Genomic DNA, 15,635 nt, shown 5'->3' with positions numbered 1-15,635 from the left:
CATTCCCTGTATAAAGAAGTTCAAGGTTATATGAACATAAATTTCACTTTTTTCCCATTATTCAGACACATTATGCCGAAAGTACCGCACTAAATCTTAAGTTCTGTCCGACCACGCAATTCCTAGCAGGGAAGCTACATGGTGGGTGAGAGTTCACTTCATTCCCATAAAGTTTGCGAATTTTGACTACGCTGCTACTGTTTCAACTTTTATTCCGCATACCTTTTACTTAATTGCATCTGATAAACTGTAATGGATGCATTACCACCATCCTCAGACTGCTGTTTCCCGCTGATCAGCCCCGACAGATACGACTAGTCACTTTGCTTTTGTTTCAGACGAGTGTGTTTTATGAAAGTATACAGCGGATTAAATTGAAAGAGGCCCTTAAAGTAGATTATTACTGCCACGTAACGGGTAACTCTAATCTAGTATCATCTTTTTTCTGTGAGGTGTATAATTTACTAACAGATGCAAAAGGTCACGTTATACGGCAAATCTATTTTTATTTAAATGAATTAATAATTTTGTTATCCCACGCATACTCACGATCTTACAATGTTCATGGTGAACTAGCTCTGTGTTACTATATATAGGAAAGCTTTCCATCAAACCGTCAATTAGAGGTCCTATTAGGTATTGGATAGAATTGTTTCCTATCGCTCGATACGAGTTGCCATTCACCAAACTTCAGCCATAACAACTTGTTTCTTGCCTCGTCAGCACAAGCATCTCACTTAGGCATTTAGTCGCATTCCTGATAACGAACGATAAGGATTGAGTTTATCAGCTTGATTCATTTAGTTTTATTATTCATTTCAACTGTATGACTAGAAAAAATATCCAACGAATTAGACTGAACAGCTAGGTTCGAACTATTCCGTTCTCAAATTAGTAAATTCAACCACCATCAAGTTCAAGGTAACAAATTGAATCTGCACATTATTCCGTGTGAAACATGTCCAGTAAAAAACTTCACTCCCACGTTTTACCAACCCGTAAAATCTTAAAAGAGAATATAAATCACGGCAATTCCGCTGTTTTCCGGCACGTTTCACAACAACCGCATAGCTTTTCCACGCCAGAGACCCACGCCACCGCCGCCGCTGTCGTTGCCGCCAGTGTCCCGAACTAATGATGATTTGATTGGAGATTTTCTTCCCCGCCATCCATCCTTTTGAGCTTAACACGTTGGGCTGGATAGTGGCGGAAAATGAATTTAGAAGTATGCAAATTATTCATTCCTATACTGAAGTAGGGTGTCCCTCGGTGGACGACAGGCGGTACATCATACTGCTTATACATATATTTCTGACAATGGCGTATCTAGAATTTTGGTTTGGGGGGACCCAATTCAAATTTTTAGTATGATAGGATTGAAGGCATATTTAAGAAATATTAAATGTTCAAAACAAAAATATATTCCAATATTACTCATCTGCTAAATCGGTTAATCCGAAACATTAGGAAAATTTACGTCTCTACTGTGACATTAACAAATCGTGGAATATTTTCCTAGCGGATAAATCGAGGATTTGAAATAACAATCGAAGCCTTAATACTTTTCACAAATTTACTTAAAAATTGGATTTTTGGTTATGGGGGTGGTCTACCTTACAAGACCGAAAAAATCGATTTTTTTCAATGCTTACATCAATAGAAGAACTATCCAAGAATATATTACAATAATTTCCGAGCCCAATTCGAAGTATTTTCAATCTCACCAGCTTCTTGCCCTTCATCAATTAATTGATGACATTTCGGTAAAGTATCTCCTGTATTATCGATCAACCAAAGCGATGAATCAGCCAGTCGCATTCAGATGGCGCTGCCAACGCTTAACGCTTAGCAGCTCGAATTACGCGCGTACTTGTCACAATTATTAGTGGCTATCAGGGTGGAGAAACCCTAGGGATTTTCCCGTAGATTTACGAATTTCTGTCCTTTCTACAGATCTACGGATTAACTCGTGAAATATACGGACTTCGTCAGAATTTCTACGGAGGTTTAGTATAAATAAAATGTATTCGGTTTCTTCAATCGAATTTCTATTACGTACGCCCAGTAATTGCTGCACTTCCTCGGCCTCAAGATTGGTTCACTTTTCATTTCATTGTATAACTTTGTCATCAAATAGACAATCATGCATGCTTTGCTAGAGTGTTGATGCATTTGAGCACAAATAGGCAAGAAATGTGAGTATTATTCCAGCAAGATTATTCATTCTACCATATTTGAATTAAACAGTTCGAAATGGTGCTTGTTCATTTAGAGCACGGACCAACGTGAATTTTTAGAATACATGAAGTAAGGTTGCAAACGTGGATAATTTTTACATCGCTAAAATATTACCAATAAATAATTTCAATAAATCTTCAATGAATTATGTTCTGTAGTGCGTTACTGAACACGACTCCGAAAATTTTGAGCATGTCCGCGGAAGTTAATAGGATAACGATACTGAGTTATCCATGCAAATTAGAACCAGATTTTCATTCCGTAATCAAATGTTTGACACTGTGGAATGTTTAGTGCCAACAAATGTTTTAAAAAACTGCAAATTCAGCATTGTTGGGTTGTCAAAAATGCTCTTTTTCGCAGATACGAATCAATACAATGTCGTAATGGCTCTAGAATTTAATAGGTGTTCCTTGGACTTCAGAAATACAACTTCATACAACAGGTTTCTGCAGCAGGGCATTGGTCCACATAACTGGAAACAAACAACAGTGATTGTTATCTATAATCCGGGATAGCCAGCTTTCGACCACAATTCGTATCGGCCGGTGGAATGCAATTTTACCACACCTACCTAATTTGGTTATGGCAACCGGTTTGTTATTAGCAACTCAATTTGCCATTCGCAAAGGGAAGGGTTTGTCTTGCGCTACTTTCAACAACAAATGGCTTCTATATTCTTATACAATATTACAATTTTTGATTCTGTAACAGTTAAAGTTTTCTCGGATAAGTTTAATTGTTGCGAGCATTGACCAATTATAAACAACAATTCGTTCAATTTGTAGTCAAGAAAAGCACATGACTTTGCTGACTACAAATTCTGACGATTCGAACTTCACAAATTGACTACTCTTGTTTAACCATCAAAAAGGCAACGGGTCTCAGAGGCCCGGCTAGTTACAGTTCTCTAGTTTCAATGAACTTGTAATTTGAAATACAAATGATCGAGCGTTTTCGGGCTTTCGATTTTCTCTCTGATAATACGACAAAATTGATTTCATGGGGTCATAGGATGCTTCTTGAAGTCATAATTTTGGCTTGTCTTTTTTTGAGTTAGGGCAGATTTTTTACAATTTCTACGTAAATGGTATTGACACATATCTTGCCAACTCACGCCCGTTAAAAAGATTTTCAAGAACCATCCTTGAAAATTTTTGCACTGGGGCTGTATTGCGACATGTCAAAATACATCTACTGAGCTTGACAAGATGGTGAAAGGCATTCAAAACAAGTTTGGAGGACGTTCGGCCGCGGTCTGTGCCGGTGAATCTGGAACATGATCTCAGAGAGTCACTTTTAGCAAATCGCAAACCTTCACCATGGATAATGGCACTCTTTATGAATTGCGTTGATGTTCGTACCCATAACTCGTCGAAATTATTTCTGACAGCACAGCCAGCCTGGGAAACTGGAAGTGAATATAAAAAGAAAATGTTTCTGGAGTGGCTTACTAAGGAGTTGTGTACAGGCATTGTAATTCTCTCTCACTCACGCGAGAAGAAGCTTATCCGATGTCCAACTTTTCCGAGATAGATGAGTCGCAAAATTCTCCGTCTCCACAAATAGCGTGAGAATAATTTTCCGGATAAAATTTATTAGATTTTTTGCTTCTCACCGGAGAAGGTGATAATATTTTTATTTGGAGGAAATCAATAAAAGCGTAAAAAATACTCTTAATTTCAAAGAAAAGTGGCAAAGAAGAACGATAGACTTGTTTTTTCGTGTTTTGGTATAGCGACAGCAGGCAGCGAGCGCAAAAAAGATACCGTGATAAACTCATTCGCTCTTTCTCCGGCGGTTTTATTTTTTCGGAGAAATAACACGTTGTATTTATCCGGAAAAGTTGTGTGAGTGCCAATAACTTTTCGTGTGAAAATGTGAGTTTTTATTGTCGCAGTAGCAAATTATCCGGACGCATTTACTCATATGAGCGATAAATGCAATGCCTGGGTGTGTATAAAGCAGACAGCGAATTAAACTACCAATTTATTAGAGGGAAACAAAAATCCCGATGTCGATTTTCATAAAAACTACAAGGAGCAGCCCTATGGGGTTGCACGAACTGTAGACGTAGGACTATACTACTTAATGTAAAATATTTATTTTCTTAGTACATTTAGAGTAATAATAAATCAAATATATTTTTTGTGTATAGTTTAAGCACAACCAATCAACATCGAATGTTACTTATTGAACCAAACCTTCTTGGTTATCAGATCATTTCATTTGTAGTAGGTAATCGAATCCGAATAAACTTATTTGAGTAGATCTGAAGAAAGAAGACAGAAAACCGCGACCGAACTAATATCTGGAACTATATCTTCATAGCACAAGATCAGCTTTTAAAAATTGTAAAAAGTTTCAGGTAAAAAATCTGTGATAAATTTCCGAAAAATCTGTAAATAAAATCACAATTTTCCAAAAAACCGGGAAATTTTCATCAAAATGCCAAAAAATCTGCCATCTGTGAAAAAGAATCTGTGATCAAAAATCTGTAACATTACAGAAAAATCTGTGAATATAGTAACCCTGTCAACAAATTAGATATACCTACATTCGCCTCAAACATGGAACCCAAGCGCACAAAGCAAAATGAGTTAACGCTGATGATGATGGGTAGAGCGAAATAGATAGCTAGCACCACAACATTATGTTAACCTCGAATGAGGAGCTCGAATGTACCAGCAATTTTGTGTACGAATAATTGTGTTCGAGAAACGTTCTGGGAACGAGCACAACACAAAAGAAAGCATGTCTGTGAAAACACACAGCGTAATGATCTGCTCCGCCTTCCGTTTAACAGGCAACTGAACTTGTCCGTCCAAATCCGTTCTTTAAGTAGTCGATGATGACGTCATTCATAGAAGCGTAGCACGTTAGGTACACAAATCTGGGGTGCCGGACTTGGGAAGCGCCATCTTCTGTGTGTAAATGAGCGATATTTTGACTAAGTTGCACATTATTTAAATTTTTTATGCCATTCTATCAAAAATCTTTGGGTTTATCTATTAAAATCTATTCTTAGAAGTGTTTCGGGGCGATATGTGAAAAAAATTGACAATTTATCGTGAAATGGCTGAATCATATGCGTTTAAAATTGGACCACTTTTCGTTACATACCATTTTTGTGGAATTTGCAAAGTGCACCCCCATATCGAAAATAAAACGTCAAAAAACAATAATGAAGTGTAGAGAAGAATCGTACCCTACAGCTACATGCTCAATGTTCAGTGCAAAACGAAGTCTGCAAAAATGCGAAGCCACAGAGCGATTAGAAAATAAGAAAGACAATAGGATTGTTCACATTCTGAATAGTTTTAGGCGATGAGGTTTGTGTATCAGGAACAAGTGTCGCGAAATGTACGCATGCTGCTCTACATGATGTATTTACTTATATACCTCCCATTATCAATTGCCTGCTTCATTTGTAAAAATTATTTACAGTATAAAGACAATCCTAATCATACTCAAAAAATAATGTCGAAAAGAATTAAAACTCACAGGAGATATAGTTTGTAGATTTCGCTAATACTTGCTCTGGAATCACAAACTCTAAAATGCTCGACACGTCGCATTATAGAGTTTGTGATTTGATAAAAGTGACCCTCTGGGACCATATTCCGAATTAACCGGAACTGACCATCGCGGCCAAAATGTCTTCCAAACTAGTTTTGAATGCTTTCAAGCATCTTGTGAAGCTCAGTAGATGTTCGTTTGATACGTCGCATGATGAAGGTTGGTTATATCATAAAAGTGGCCCTTTCGGACCGAATTCCGGATGCACCGGAACTGTCCATCGCGGCCAAATGGCATCCAACTTATGTTTGAATACCTTCTGTCGTCTTGTGAATATCACTTAATATTTTTTGATACTTTGCAGGATGAAAGTGTGCCTAGGGTTCGCAGTACCGACCCTTTTTGACGAGAACCGGTACTACGGTACTGAAGCCCTCAGTACCGGTAAAGTACCGGTACTCGAATATTTTTTAAAAAAAATCGAAAAAAGCTTCAAACTGAAATTGAATTCTCAAACTGATGATCTTATACCCAGATGATTGATTTGTGCTGATCAAAAAACATTTTTATTGTTTTTAATTGCTTCGGAATGGCAAGACTCATTTCACAGAAGATATTTTTCGTATAGGGCACCTTCTTTTATTTCGAAATCTAGGCTACTTTCAAATCAATAACTGCTAAGTAGTGCGACTTTCGTCGACTTGAACAGATGGTAAATGTATGAAACCCTATTAACAACAGTAAATCATAGCGAGAATGGCAGTAAATCCGAGCAGGTTAATCGCATTTCCTCTCTTGCTTTTCTGAAAATTGGTTTCGACCTTTACTGCCCATAAAAGCATAAGAGTCCCATATGGATTTTGGTAGATATTGAGTTATCTGTTGGATTGTATTCTGTATCACCACTGAATCACAATGCACAAATAATATTACCAGGTTTGTTTAGAAAATATCGAAAAAATACCAAAAAATTAATATAATTACACGTTATCTTGCAGATTGATATTTTGAACCAGATCCCCCTGCAGAGTAAACATATTTGTCATAAAAAATTGTATAGTACCGAAAATACCGGTACTGGCTTTTGTTCAGTGCCGGAATTACGGTACCAAAAATGGGTCGGTATTCCCGGGGATTTTCGGTACCGGTATTACCGGTACCACAACCCTAGGTGTGCCCCAAATGGCAAAACCGACTTACCCAAACGCAATCCGGAATAATTCCGGTGTTTTTGGACCGGTTATTTTGACATATAATGCATCGAAATTGGTCAACTCTAACCAGCGTTATCAATTTTTGAAAAAAAAAATCTGCGAGGATCAAATTTTTAGGCGTTTAGGTGTTAAGCGTGAAACTACAGACACCTGTTTTCGCTCGATCATGGTTCAGTTACGTACGGAAGTCCCCGTCCTCAATCCTAGGCCCAATCTAATGAAAGAAAAAAATGCCGCTCATATCCACTATTCAACACGCTCCATGGCGTCTAGACCGGGAACTAGAGTGATATGGGGAAACTTACTCTCTTCTACCATCTGAACCCTACACTAAAATTAAGTATCAGATTCACAATCCGCGCGCTATCATTCAAGAACGCACGCGAATAGACGAATGAACAAAAGGGTAAAAAATCGAATTCATACATGCGAATTTACCATGCGATCGAACACGTTAACTTACAAACGCTCAAATCTTTCGCGATGATACACAAAGACGTGCACTCAATATCACATTCAGAATCACGGCCTGCTGCAATTGGCCTTTTGTAGGTGACATTTCCCACCTAGTCTGCATTTATAGTGAGTGATTCCGGAAGCCAATCCGAGAACCCACTTCTACAGCTCCTGTAGGACAACTCTCGAAAAAAATAGCTTCATGAATATGAGGTTTATTATCCACTATTTCAGTAACTTGGTCACGATTTTCGTAAATCATTCAGTTCACGAAATCGTGATTTTTTGATGAATTTATTAACATATTTTTTTCGCGCACGACTTTCGTAAAAAGCAGCTGGTGTGGATTGTTCCAAGGGAACCGATGACCTTTCCACGAGGATTACCAGCTGACTTTGAAGAAAAGTGGCGTAGTCAATATTCTGAGGCGAATGAGTACCATGAACCTTCTAAGCAAATATTAACGTCTTTGAAATACAGGAGAAAAATCAAAGGACCGAGATTGGTGCCTTGTGTAATACCAGACGAAACTAAACTCTTCGAATTTGGACAGCTAGAGGACGATTACTGAGATACGATTGCAACGCAGAACGTTTGTACCAAAGCCAAGTCTATCCAACTTTGCAACTGCAGTAGCGTGATTAATTTCTTCGCAAGCAACTGAAAGGTCCGTATAGATTACGTCAGTTGACGACCCTCGGTCAGACATGGCATTTGTCACATGCAGAAAGTTCGTAGATGTTGAACGTTTCGGAATAAATTCATGTTGAGTCTCGGTGATGTACTTTTTGCAGTGATTGAAAATGGGTTCCAGCACAACCAATTCAAGCAACTTAGGAACTAAGTGATTAACTTTGAACAACTGTTTTCTACGAGAGAGCGATTGCTTGGAGTTCCCACTCAAAGCGTTTGTTGGCAACTGGCTTTACGCCGTAATCACGAGTTACTCGAGAATTGATTTTATGTTTGGTTTAAGCGTTTAAGGTACCAAATTACCTAAAAGTAAGCCAAATTTGGATTGTTTTGCAGGCCAATGAAAAAACATAGAAGGAAACAGTTTTACGATTCAAAAAGCTTATATTTTCATCTTCATTTACAATTTTTTTCAAGACAAAAAACAAAATGGCGCCCGCGGTGACGTTCTGTCTAAGGTTAGGCAGGGATGCCAAGTGTTTTCCAAGAAATCTGGAATAATTTTCGAAAAAGTCTGGAATTGTCTGGATAGGATAAATTTATTGAAAAAGCTTGAGGATTGAATTTGAGGCTGGGAGCTTTCAGCATCTTTTTTTTTTATTAACAGATTAAGGCCGAAGTGGCCTGTGCCGTATACAAAAGATTCCTCCATTCCACTCGGTCCATGGCCGCGCGTCGCCAGCCACGCAGTCTGCGAAGGGTCCGCAAATCGTCTTCCACCTGGTCGATCCATCGTGCTCGCTGCGCGCCACGTCTTCTTGTACCGGTCGGATTGCAATTGAGAACCGTTTTCACCGGGCTATTGTCCGACATTCTGGCTACGTGCCCGGCCCACCGTAGTCGTCCGATTTTCGCGGTATGACAGATGGGCGGCTCCCCCAACAGCTGATGCAGCTCATGGTTCATTCGCCGTCTCCATGTGCCGTCTTCCATCTGCACTCCACCGTAGATGGTACGCAGCACTTTCCGTTCGAAGACACCAAGTGCGCGTTGGTCCTCCACGAGCATGGTCCAGGTCTCGTGCCCGTAGAGAACTACCGGTCTAATCAGCGTCTTGTAGATGGTCAACTTCGTACGACGGCGAACTCTGTTCGACCGAAGTGTCTTGCGGAGGCCAAAGTAAGCACGATTTCCTGCCACGATGCGTCTACGAATCTCTCTGCTGGTATCGTTGTCGGCGGTCACCAGTGAGCCCAAGTACACGAACTCTTCAACCACCTCGATTTCGTCGCCACCGATGCAAACTCGAAGCGGGCGGTTCTCATTTTCTTCTCGTGAACCTCTTCCTATCATGTACTTTGTCTTCGACGTGTTGATGGCAAGTCCGACGCGCTTGGCTTCTCTTTTCAGTCTGATGTAGGCTTCCTCCATCTTCTCAAAGTTTCGTGCAATAATATCAACGTCATCGGCGAAGCCAAGTAGCTGAACGGACTTTGTGAAAATCGTACCACTCGTGTCGATCCCTGCTCTTCTTATTACACCTTCCAGCGCGATGTTGAATAACAGACACGAGAGACCATCACCTTGCCGTAACCCTCTGCGTGATTCGAAGGGACTCGAGAGCGTCCCTGAGACACGTACTACGCACATCACCCGATCCATCGTCGCCTTCACTAATCGCGTCAGTTTGTCCGGGAATCCGTACTCGTGCATAATCTGCCATAGCTGATCTCGATCGATAGTGTCGTATGCGGCTTTGAAGTCGATGAACAAATGATGTGTGGGCACATTGTACTCGCGGCATTTCTGCAGTACTTGACGAAGAGCGAACACCTGGTCCGTGGTAGATCGTTCGCTCATGAAACCCGCCTGGTACTGCCCCACGAACTCTCTTGCAATTGGTGATAGTCGACGGCATAGTATTTGGGAGAGTACCTTGTAGGCGGCGTTCAGCAGGGTGATTGCTCGGTAATTACAGCAATCCAGCTTGTCGCCCTTTTTGTAGATAGGACACACGACACCTTCCATCCACTCCTCCGGTAAAATCTCCTCCTCCCAAATCTTGGTAATCACCCAGTGCAGCGCTTTAGCCAGTGGCTCGCCACCGTGTTTTAGTAGCTCGCTTGGTATTTGGTCAACCCCAGCGGCTTTATTATTTTTGAGCCGGCTGATCTCCTCCTGGATTTCTTGGAGATCCGGAGCCGGTAGTGTAGTGTCTTCCGCGCGTGCTCCCAGGTGCGTTACCGTGCCATCCTCGTCGCCTGCTGCATCGCCGTTCAGGTGTTCTTCGTAGTGCTGCCGCCACCTCTGGATCACCTCACACTGGTCCGTGAGAAGATTCCCGTTTGTATCTCTGCACATGTCGGCCTGTGGTACGTGGCCCCTGCGCGAGCGGTTCAACTTCTCGTAGAATTTCCGTGTGTCTTTAGCGCGGTACAGCTGCTCCATCGCTTCGCGATCTCGGTCTTCCTGCTGGCGCTTTTTGGTCCGGAAAACCGAGTTCTGCCTGTTCCGTGCCTGATTATATCGCGCCTCGTTCGCCCTCGTGCGGTGTTGCAGCATTCTCGCCCATGCTGCATTCTTCTCTTCGACTAACTGCTCGTATTCGCCGTCGTACCAGTCGCTTCTTCGGTCCGGGCCCACCGTACCAAGTGCAGTGGCTGCGGTGCTACCTATGGCGGATCGGATATCTCTCCAGCCATCTTCAAGGGCAACTGCGCCTAGCTGCTCTTCCGTTGGTAGTGCCACTTCCAACTGCTGCGCGTATTCTTGAGCCACTCTGCCATCTTGTAGCCGCTCGATGTTTAGCCGCGGCGTTCGGCTTCGACGAGAGCTATGCATTGTCGAAAGTTTTGAGCGCAAGCATACTGCAACCAGGTGGTGGTCCGAATCTATATTCGCACTGCGATAAGTGCGGACGTTTGTGATGTCCGAGAAGAATCTACCGTCGATTAGAACGTGGTCGATTTGATTTTTTGTTACTTGGTCCGGTGATCTCCAGGTGACTTTGTGGATATCTTTGCGAGGGAAGAAGGTGCTTCGGACTACCATTCCACGGGAGGCTGCGAAGTTCACACATCGTTGGCCGTTGTCATTTGATACGGAATGCAGGCTGTTAGGCCCGATCACCGGTCTGTACATTGCCTCCCTTCCTACCTGTGCGTTCATGTCGCCGATGACAATTTTCACGTCTCGCAGAGGGCAACCGTCGTATGTCTGCTACAGCTGCATGTAGAACGCTTCTTTCTCGTCGTCGGGTCTCCCTTCGTGTGGGCAGTGCACGTTGATGATGCTGTAGTTGAAGAAACGGCCTTTGATCCTCAACTTGCACATCCTTGCGTTGATCGGCTGCCACCCGATCACACGTTGGCGCATCTTGCCCAGCACTATGAAGCCGGTTCCCAGCTCGTTGGTTGTACCACAGCTCTGGTAGAAGGTAGCCGCTCGATGCCCGCTTTTCCACACCTTCTGTCCCGTCCAGCAAAGTTCCTGCAGCGCCACGATATCGAAGTTGCGGGGGTGTAGCTCGTCGTAGATTATCCTGTCACATCCTGCGAAGCCGAGCGATCTGCAGTTCCATGTTCCGAGTTTCCAAACGTGATCCTTTATTCGTCGCCTGGGTCGTTGGCGATTGTTCTGGGTCGTATTCTCTTCTGTATTGTTCGTTATGTGGGTTTTTTAAGGGGTGGCTTATAGGGCCTACGCCAACCACCTGTCTCGCCGGTGGGCCATCGTGCCAGGACTGCTTAAGGTCCCACCTGGGCACCAGGACAGGTTTACACCTTCCGAAGAAGGGTAACCCCCCCTTCCCTGCCAGCATACGACCAAAGTTCCCACCGGGGTTGGTTACCCGATCTTCACTAAGGTTACTCGTATCCCAGTCGACGCCACGAGGAGGCCAGGGCTAGGAGTTACTGGGCAGGAAGCTAAGGACCGCAAGTGGGGTCTATTTTATGCCTTCAGGTACGAGAGGCTTACGCACTGCCCAGTCATTGTCGACAGCATCTTGGAATGCTGAAAATTTCAGCTGATGAAAACTCAAAATGTATTCGCCTTTAGCGAAAAAAAACTTCGCTTTTTTGTGTTTTCAGCTATTCAAAAACCTGTTTTAATCCACCTAGTGGTGCAATTGTGCCTTTCTCATTTGTCCAAACTACGATTCCATGGCTGGTTATGTTCAATACAAAGGTGGAAATGAATATTACATATTCAGTACGATTTGCACATACATACAAGGGATCGACAGCCACGATTTTGTGTCGACACTGAAACATCGCTTGAAACCAGCGACGGATCAAGGAAGAGGATCCGGGGGGTCCGGACCCTGCCGAAAATTTTCAACTTGTTAAGAAATTTTAAACTAGTTTCAATTTTAAAGTAGCAACCCCTCATTGCATACTCCCACCTACGCCTAAATAAGTCAACAAAAATCGGGATTAGGTTAACGATTTTTAGAGTGATTGCATAACCTTTCTATATGAGAAAGGCAAAAATGTGCCAAAGTCCAAAAAGTCAATCTTCGTCAATTTTTTTTTTTTTTTGAGAATACATCAAATCTCAACGTTTCATGCATTTTAAAGTCATTTGGCATCCAAAATACAAATTCGATTTTAATATTTACCCCTACTACCCCCTTTGAGAATTTTTCATTTCAGTTTATATAGGAATTTGCTGTGTGGTCGCACTCTTCAACCCGTAATTCCGGAACCAGAAGTCCAATCAACAAAAAATTCAACAGCAGCCGATGGGAAGGTTGTAGGTTTGTGCCAATCGGTCCATCCATATCTGAGAAACAGAGGTGACATTTTTTCACATACACACATACACACCGACATACACACAGACATTTTCCGATCTCGACGAACTGAGTCGAATGGCATATGACATTCGGCCCTAGATTCGGGATTAGATTGACCATTTTTAGAGCGATTGCACAACCTTTCTATATGAGAAAGGCAAAAAGTTTTGTTTTCATAATCTCTACTCGAAAATGTGGTTTTAAAATGAACGATGCATTCTTGTATCTCATATTATTATTTGTCAAATTGTCTGGATAAATCTGGACAAATTTTCTGAAATCTGGATCACACAAACATAAATCTGTATGTCTGGACGATGCTTAAAAATCTGGAAGAATCCAGATAAATCTGGAAGGTTGGCACCCCTGGGTGCGCGTGAAATTCCATAAAACTAATAATAAGGCTCTAAAGTAAATTAAATATTTTGGAGCAATTACCTGAGAACGGGTAAGAAATCTCAAATTTGGCGTAAAGGTGCGATCCGAAACTTTAAGAACGATTTTTGGCCCTTTTTTTCTCTCCACTTTAAGGCTTCACTAAAATAGTGAATACAAAGAATTTGTAGGTTTTAAAGGTCATTCCTCCAATTAAAAAGGTTTTATTTCGAGAGTTTAGAAGATGCTAAATTGAACCGTTTTCAAATGAGATCCCACGCAGTTTTGAAAATCATATTTTAAGATAAACGCGTTTTAAGTTTTGAGAACACTTTCGATGAATTATTCGTGGTAGAATACCAATCTTTTGTAACAATTACATAGAATTATGGGTTTTGGACATCGCTGATTACGAATCTGAAGTCAGTTCTTCAAAATTCAAAATGGCCGATCCAATATGGCTGACCCCCTTTAAAAATAAGTGGTATTTCAGTCAAAATCGTGAGAAAAAGGTTTTGTGATATATAAACACGAATTTGAGTTAATCTGTATCAAAAACAAAAAAAAATAAAAATGGCGATTTCAATATGGTGGACTAAAATGTGACTGACAATTTTGACCAAAATTTTTCGTTTTTCACCGTTTTCTGTGATTGGTAGATAACGATTAGTCTGCGATGCCTCTACAGAACAGGTCATGAAATGCGTTCTCGAGACCTGTACATATGTACATTGTACAGTGCACCGCGAAGCATTCTGGAAACGTGCTATTCTATGAAAAGGTTTCTACCTGAGGTGCGCGTCTCGCGCCGAGAGCGTCCCATGGCAACCAGGATGCCGTTTCGAACAAAGGCCTGTAGAAACTTGTTTGATGCGCGGATCGAAAAACCCGTTCAACACATTATAGAAGACATTTATAGCTTTCAAAAAATGCAAATAAATAAATTTTTTTTTTAATTTTGAATGAGAACCTCTCCTTAAGGGGGTAAGGATTTCAGCGTGAAAAATAACACTCTTTTGCGATTTTTTTAGAACTTTACCTGAAGCGAATTGATGAAAACTTTTGTGCAATATAATTTATCATTTCAATAACATTCTGTAATTTTTCTATACAAAAATATCGTCAGACGACTCGGTGACGAAGATTTTTGTAGAACGTCTCTGGAAAAAAACATGATTTGCGATGTTACCTGCCAATCAAAAATTACTTAACTGATTTCTTTCAAACTTTGTATAAACATTCTATGTAATAAAATACCTAACTCTTACGTTGAGTTTCTGAGATAATTATTCAATTATAGTTCAAACGTTGAAAAAAACCTTAGTGATATATATTCATTATACCTAACTTAAAACTCTTTTTACACACATTAAAATAAAAAATATCAATTGTTTCGTTAAACTTCACGCAACACATGTCGATCGGGTTACTCTGTCCATACGCAGTTCTATGCCGGGGGATCCAAAGAAGAGGCGGGTTCCGGAATCGGCGCTGCGGAGCATAAAAGTTTACTTTCTGGAGTAGATCAGGACAATCGATGTTTCCAGTGATAACATCAAATACTAAAAGCCTCTGTAGTAAAACCGATCGCTGTTCAAGAGTCTGCATGTTCAACAGCTTACACCGGTCGGAGTATGGAGGCAAACGTACTGGGTCGCGCCATTGCAGATTTCTAAGAGCAAATCGCAAGAAACGCTTTTGCACTCGCTCGATTCGATCACGTTGAGCTGCGTTGTGTGGCGCCCAAACTTGGACAGCACATTCCAGGGTACTGCGTATCAGAGAGCAGTACAACGTTTTGAGTACATACGGATCACGGCAATCTAAAGCGTTTCTTCGTAAGAAACCTAGAGTCGCAAAATCTTTGGCAGCTATTGTGGAAATATGGTCGCTGAATTTCAGTTTGCAGTCAAATAAAACGCCTAGGTCTTTAATTGACAACACCCTTTCTAGGCTACAGCCATCTACTTTATAGTCGAAACGAGAAATTAAGCGGCATCGACTTAAGCTAGTCACTTTGCACTTGTTTATGTTCAAATCCATTCCGTTGAGTTTACACCAATCTTGAACTAAGTCTATGTCAGCTTGAAGAATTACATAGTCTAGAGGAGATTTTATTTTTCGGAAAGTCTTCAGGTCGTCAGAGGTCGATTATGAATAAGATGAATATAAGAGGCCCGAGATGGCTGCCTTGCGGGACCCCAGACGGTAATTCGAAAACAGTCGAGGTAAGATTTGCAAATTTCACATAAGCTGATCTATTGTCTAGGTAGGACTTCAGCGAATTAGTTAGCGGAAATTTATCGAAAGCTTTTGAAAAGTTAAAATATACCGCGTCTACTTGGTGTCGTTCTTCCACAGCAGAGTACAAGGGGATTACGGGGGTTTTTACTCATAAAAAG

General features: G+C 41.3%; 1 protein-coding gene across 6 annotated transcripts in view; it reads left to right on the top strand.

Moving 5' to 3' along the window:
- LOC131694253 (adventurous-gliding motility protein Z) overlaps window positions 1-15,635 on the top strand; it is a 50,649-nt gene that overhangs the window by 17,092 nt on the left and 17,922 nt on the right. The gene's annotated exons all lie outside the window — the stretch shown is intronic.

Source organism: Topomyia yanbarensis, chromosome 3 (genome assembly GCF_030247195.1).
Source record: "Topomyia yanbarensis strain Yona2022 chromosome 3, ASM3024719v1, whole genome shotgun sequence".
NCBI lineage: Eukaryota > Metazoa > Arthropoda > Insecta > Diptera > Culicidae > Topomyia > Topomyia yanbarensis.
This window is presented reverse-complemented; position numbering and strand designations above follow the sequence as displayed.